This window comes from Triticum aestivum, chromosome 7A (genome assembly GCF_018294505.1).
Source record: "Triticum aestivum cultivar Chinese Spring chromosome 7A, IWGSC CS RefSeq v2.1, whole genome shotgun sequence".
Lineage (NCBI taxonomy): Eukaryota > Viridiplantae > Streptophyta > Magnoliopsida > Poales > Poaceae > Triticum > Triticum aestivum.
Genome location: NC_057812.1, coordinates 580,000,253 through 580,007,403, shown reverse-complemented (window position 1 = coordinate 580,007,403; position 7,151 = coordinate 580,000,253). Strand labels below are relative to the sequence as shown.

At 48.7% G+C, this 7,151-nt stretch overlaps 1 long non-coding RNA gene across 1 annotated transcript; it reads right to left on the bottom strand.

The window, feature by feature from the left end:
* Positions 1-216: 216 nt before the first annotated feature.
* LOC123152321 (uncharacterized) lies at positions 217-1,419 on the bottom strand. Its single transcript, XR_006476109.1, has 3 exons — positions 1,153-1,419; positions 686-1,046; positions 217-571 (listed from the first exon to the last, which is right to left on the bottom strand). It is a non-coding gene; the product is annotated as an uncharacterized lncRNA (long non-coding RNA).
* Between the last annotated feature and the right edge of the window lie 5,732 nt (positions 1,420-7,151).

Sequence of the window (7,151 nt, the reverse complement as noted above, 5' to 3'; positions counted from 1 at the left end):
ATCACTAAATTTGGTACTTTATTTGAAACAAAATAATTAGATATTAAATGACACCAATAAAATAGTACTCCCTCCTGTATATTAATATTCATGGTGATTTCGTGTCATTATCATTAACAAAATAACCTGTAGAAAATTATTCCCTTCTCTTGATCATACCATGCTACCCATTAGTACTCTCAATGTTAGTGAATAATGACAAATCATAACGTCAAAGTGTAAGAACAAACTTGTTTTGGTGACCAGAAATAAATTACCTGCACAAGTCGTTCTTAAAGCTACAGGATGCAAGAGGAAAGCATAGTTAGAGCTACAGGATATAAGAGGAAAACATAGTCACACAGGACGAACAAAAGGGAGAGACGAACAAGATGATTACATGAACACAACGTGTCCTAGGTCCTCTCCCGCCGCCCTGGCTACTGCCTGCCCTGCACTCGCGCACGCCGCTCCGCAGCTGTCCCAAGCATCAACCATGTGCCTCGCCCGCGCCCTTCAGTAGCCCCACGAGCACCTGGCAGCCGTCACCGGCGCCCTCGCCTGCGATTCTGCGATGCCGAGACGAGCGGTCCTGCACCAGGATGAATGTAGCTAGAGCGATGGCCATGTCTGTACGCGCAGCCGTAGCACGCCCTTGTAGACCACAAAGAGAGAATGAGCATAAGAGATGAGGGAAAAAAACTACCTGGATTGCAGCCGCCACTGCCCTAGCTCAGGCACGCTGCCGGCTTGTTTTCTGCTCCTCCATGAGTCGTGGCAATTCGAGGGGGCACCGGGCCTCAGCCGCTTCCGCCTCGACGATCAACCCTGTCCAGGGCTCGGGGCTTTATAGAGGACCACCAGGAGCATCTCGATGAAGACGATAGAGACAACGCCGCCGCGGCGACCGATGCTGGTGAGTTCAGAGGCCGGGAGGTAGAGCGCGATGGCCACCCCAAACGTAGGCGTGAACCCTGCGCATCCACCACTTCCCCGCCCGCGTCATGCTAGTGACGCGCTCCTCGAGGAGGAACACCATTGAAACGGTGCACATGGCGGCCTCCCGTCTGGCACGATGGCGAGCATGACCAGGAAGGAGGAACATGCATGGTCAGGTCGTTAGGAAATAAGGAGAAGCCCTAGCAGATCGTGCATGTATAGATGTGTGCATACCGGTGCGTTGATTTTGCCTGGTCTAGCGGCAGTTCTGGATTGCATAGGAAACGTGCATGCGTGGGTAGGGTTGTTTCTTTTTTGGTTTTTCCCCTTATAAACCGGAGGGTTGGAAGTGTGGGAGGTGCTGTAAAAAGATCGTTGCGGTTCTCGCGAGAGGCGATCATGGTCTCGTGGATGGATCGTGGGAAGGAGGTGGCCCAATGATACGTGTCCAACGAGGTGGGGGGATCGAACGAGGTGTCGAACCACGAGGGAAGGTCGAACCATCACGACGTTCGATCCCTCTTTAATAGTAGAGATATGTAGTTACACAGCTCAACTGAACCAAACGAGAACCAGCCGTAGGAATAGGGCCGCACTAACCACTAACCCCACTCCTCTATACATGCAGTACACACGATCGCTAACAGATTGGTCTCCCATAGGCAATACGTCAGTAAGCAAAGGATGAATCAAACAATTTGAAAAATCAGGAGACAGTGTAGTATTATATAAAAATATATAGAAGAATCGGAAGACAACATACGTCCTGCAACTACCGATACCGCTTTGAACCGGCTTCAAGCAATTTTCTGGCCAAAGGCAACCACCAGCAGATAATCAATTTGACGTATGGCATCTCAAGTCTACCTAGGCAATGATCTGACGTATGGCAAGTGTGCATTCCTAGCAGCCGAACAATCGATCAACTGGTTTAGTAGCTAGCTTGTAGTTGTTGTCTCGTCTCGGGCAATGGCGTCGGCCATCAACAAATCAATTGTCCGTACAACAATTCGGCAAGTGGCGCACAGCTAACAGAGAGTTTATACATACAATAAATTTATGAATAAAAAATAAGGGAGCAGTCTAATTACCACCATAAGAATCTTCGACGCCTCTGCCTTGATGCATTAATCCTACAGATCTCACCTTGCTGCCTCTATCTTGACGCATGAATTCCTTAACCTCCCCCTGTTTTTATGTAGTTTCCGATGGCTGTTCGGAGCGTCATGCATCAGGTGGAATTTGATGGGAAGATGAACCCTATAGATGCCGCACTATACCTAAGGAAGTGGAGAACCCAATTTTGGCAGCGGGCCGTGGCTTCTTTTCAGCCGCATAGCATGACGGCCAGGTGCAGCTCGTGGAACTTTGCTGACCTGAACCCTAGGCTGGGAGATCAGATTAGACCGTATGGCCGGCCAACAACTCTTTTTTTGAGGGAAAGCCATCATGGCGGTTTATATTTCATGTGAAAATAAGGATACATCGTTTGATAGGACGTCCACTAAAAAAACCCGGAGGCTCCGACTTCCAAACAATAGTTCGAGAGGACTCCGAATTCCTAGCCAACACATCGGCCGCCATATTGGCTTCTCTAAGACAGTGATTAAAAACAATAAAACTAAAATTACGAGCTAAGAAAGTACATTCTTCATAGATTGCCGCCGCATGTCCGAGGAAGTTCCCGCCGTTCTGCATAACATCAATCACCTCCATGCAGTCCGCTTCGACATAAAGTTTGTTGCAACCCATATCATTAGCAAGTAACAACCTATTTCTCAGAGCCCTTGCTTCTGCCGTCGCCGCATCCTCCACAAAGGGAATGTCCCCGCACGAAGCAGCTATAAAATTTCCCATGTCATCTCGCAGGATAGCTCCTGTCCCAGAGCCGCTGTCCATCTCAAATCCCGCGTCGACGTTCAATTTTGTAATTCCCTCAGGTGGCCTCTCCCAGCCGTGCCTCCTGTAGGGATAGTAGTTTTGTATGATATAAAATATATGAAACGTTTTTCACTAATGGCATAGGTGGGTTATTTTTGTCAACTTTAACCCTCTATTATTAGAATCTAACGGTTGTTGTTTTGTGGTGAGTTAAACTGATGGCCAGATGTTTCTAATTATTGTGAGATTTTTTATCCTTTTATCTTTTTTCTGGTGAACCATCAACTATTTTTATATATGAATATATATAAATAGATAATTTCAAGTCTTTGCATTACATGCTCCAAAGTTAACATAGTTCCATTAACCAAAAGAGATGGTGAGCCAAATAAATCTATCATAGCATTATAAGAATCAAAAGTCTGGCTACCCAAGAAATTCCCTCCGGTAATGGTATCAAGGATATATCTATACCAAGGATTAGCACCTACATAAAAATTGCAGAGAAGAACTGAAGTAGATTGCTTCCTGATAGATCTATTTTGAGCATTGCAAATTTTATACCAAGCGTCTTTTAGATTCTCTCCCTCCCTTTGCTTAAAATTTAGAACTTCATTCTCGGGAGACAACGAAGAAGATATAAGACTAGCCATAACGACAAGGCAAGCGAGAAAAAAGGCAAACGGAAAAGAGAGGGCGAATAAAACGGCAAGAGTGAAGTGGGGGAGAGGAAAACGAGAGGCAAATGGCAAATAATGTAATGCGGAAGATAAGGGATTGTGATGGGTACTTGGTATGTTGACTTTTGCGTAGACTCCCCAGCAACGGCGCTAGAAATTCTTCTTGCTACCTCTTGAGCACTACGTTGGATTTCCCCGAAGAGGAGAGGATGATGCAGCAAAGTAGCGTAAGTATTTCTCTCAGTTTTTGAGAACCAAGGTATCAATCTAGTAGGAGGCCACGCACGAGCCCATCGTACCTACACAAAGCGAATAGCTCCTCGCAACCAACGCGATTAGGGGTTGTCAATCCCTTCATGGTCACTTACGAGAGTGAGATCCGATAGAGATGATAGATAATATTTTTTGGTATTTTTGATATAAAGATGCAAGGTAAAATAAAAGGCAAAAGTAAAAGCAAAGCAATAAAAAAAGTGATTGGAGATTGGTATGATGAGAATAGACCCGGGGGCCATAGATTTCACTAGTGGCTTCTCTCAAGAGCATAAGTATTTCTACGGTGGGTGAACAAATTACTGTTGAGCAATTGACAGAATTGAGCATAGTTATGAGAATATCTAGGTATGATCATGTATATAGGCATCACGTCCGAGACAAGTAGACCGACTCCTGCCTGCATCTACTACTATTACTCCACTCATCAACCGCTATCCAGCATGCATCTAGAGTATTAAGTTAATGAAAACAGAATAACGCCTTAAGCAAGATGACATGATGTAGAGGGATAAATTCATGCAATATGATATAAACCCCATCTTGTTATCCTCGATGGCAACAATACAATACGTGCCTTGCTGCCCCTACTGTCACTGGGAAAGGACACCGCAAGATTGAACCCAAAGCTAAGCACTTCTTCCATTGCAAGAAAAACCAATCTAGTAGGCCAAACCAAACTGATAATTCGAAGAGACTTGCAAAGATAACTGATCATACATAAAAGAATTCAAAGAAGATTCAAATATTGTTCATAGATAAACTTGATCATAAATCCATAATTCATCGGTCTCAACAAACACACCGCAAAAAGAAGATTACATCGAATAGATCTCCACGAGAGAGGGGGAGAACATTGTATTGAGATCCAAAAAGAGAGAAGAAGCCATCTAGCTACTAACTATGGACCCGAAGGTCTGAGGTAAACTACTCACACTTCATCGGAAGGGCTATGGTGATGATGTAGAAGCCCTCCGTGGTGGATTCCCCTTCCGGTGGAGCTCCGGAATAGGTCCCAATATGGGATCTCGTGGATACAGAAAGTTGCGGCGGTGGAATTAGGTTTTTGGCTCCGTATCTGATCGTTTGGGGGTACGTAGGTATATGTAGGAGGAATGAGTACGTCGGTGGAGCTTCGAGGGGCGCGCCCTAGGGGGGCGCCCTCCACCCTCGTGACCGCCTCGTGGCTTTCTTGACGGAGGGTCCAAGTCTCCTTGATCTTATCTGATGAGAAAATCACGTTCCCGAAGGTTTCATTCCGTTTGGACTTCATTTGATATTCCGTTTCTTCGAAACACTGAAATAGGCAAAAAATAGCAATTCTGGGCTGGGCCTCCGGTTAATAGGTTAGTCCCAAAAGTAATGTAAAAGTGGAAAATAAAGCCCATTATGGTCCAAAACAGTAGATAATATAGCATGGAGCAATCAAAAATTATAGATACGTTGGAGACGTATCAGCGTGCCACGCTCGCTACGGCCCGACGATGCGACACAGTGGCGGCGCGAGGGTCGGTGCGGCCACGGGGACGACCTGGAGCGGACAGTCTCTGGGCGGCGGTGGACCGCGGGCCGCGGTACTACGGCCCGAAGGGGCGACGCAGCGGTGACGCGGGTCGGTGCGGCCGGGAGAAGAACCACAGGGCGGCGGCGCTGCGGCCCGATGGGGCAACGCAGCGGCAGCCCGTTGCTCGATCGATAGAGGGGCGCGCTGAACTCGGGACGGTCTTCACGGGGCCTGTGGAGGCGCGCGCAACCGACGGGCCAGGTCGGTCGCACGGCGTAGATGAGGCGGATCGCGGCGGCGGGCGGGTGTTCAATCCGATCGCGCGCGAGGTCGGGGATGCCGCTCAGTGGAGGCGCGGTGGCGGCGGAGTCCGAGATGAAGCCGGCGGCGGCGGGCGGTTGGGCGGCTATGATTGGCCGCCGCATGGCGCGAGGCCGCCGGGTTGGGGTGATGCAGGAGTCCCGGTCGGAGCAGGGCAGTGACGGCCGGCGTAGATCGAGGGCGGGCCGTCGTGCGAACGGCTGCAGTGAAGGGCCGCCGCATGACGCGAGGCCGCCAGGTCGGGGCGACCGGCGGGCCGACGTGCGAGGCCGCCGAGTCGGGGCGACCGACGGGCAGACGCGCGAGGCCACCGGGTCGGTGAAGAAGCCGGCCAATCGCGCCGGTGTTGGAGTAGAGGCGCACGGGGTTGACGACGGCGGTGGGCGACGCAAAACGGATCACATAGATCGGAAAACCAAAAAGTAGACGTCGATCAAAGCGACCAACGAGAAAGAGAAAACCCGGATCAAAGGATCAGGAAAAAAGACTCTTTAGGGCAGCCGGCCAACACGGCCGCGGACGAACCCTAGGTACTAGCGGTGCGGCCCCCGGCGGCGGTCATGGAGGCCGACCGCCCCAGGGGCGGCGCGCAGGTGCGGAAGCGGTGGCGGCTAGGGTTTAGGATCGACTTGTGATAGATACCATTAGAAGGGAGAGATGGATTTTGTGAAATAGTTTGTTGTATTGCTTGAACCTCGTGGGCATATATATAGGAGTACAATCATCTATTTGGAGTACAAAACAAGCCAGAACAAATCCTAATCTATCTCATCTTTCCTAATAAACATTATACTCAACACCTTCCACCGCCGTCGTTCGGCGGCTCCCTTCCGCCGACGACCCTAGTTGTGGGTGCTGAGAGGGATTGTCGGATCCATGCGTGTGGATCGTTTTAGGCTTTAGTAGGTTAAGTTTTGGGTTGCTTATCGTTCTGTATTCAGCGGCGGCGATGGTGGCGCTGAATAAATATTCTTCAGATCCTATTTCGATGAGACAATTTATCCTGTGGTTGGGGATGTATTTGAAACCCAATTTGTTTAAGTAAGGATGGTGTGGCGGCGGCATCCTTGTGGTGGACGTGTGTCTCGGGCTCAGCCTGTTCCAATGGCGTTTGCTACAGCATTGGCGGAACTTGAGAGGTAATTCAGGAGCGAATGCAGATTGTCTACATCAGCGGCATCTGGAAGATCGTGGATCGTGTAATGGGTTCTTGGTTCGTGAATGATAGTATGGTTTCCTCCTTTGGCGTTTTAGTCGTGCGTCCAAGGTGTTGCCCCCAATTCATTCAACGATAATGGTTTGTCCTTTGGTGAGCCACCTTGAAGATTCGTAAAGCTGCATATCAGTGATAGAGTCACATCAAAATCGAATAAGGTAGTGATCAGTCATTTTCTATTTGATAACAGATGTAATGGTACGAGAGACACGTGACGAATATTGGTGTCAAGCTTACGGCTTGCATCGAAGCCACTCAAACCGATGACGGACTAACGTTTTACATCGACTAACTGGACTCCTTGAGTAGCCAAAAAAATTACGTTGTACATACTAGTAGTATTGCTGTCTCTTATGGA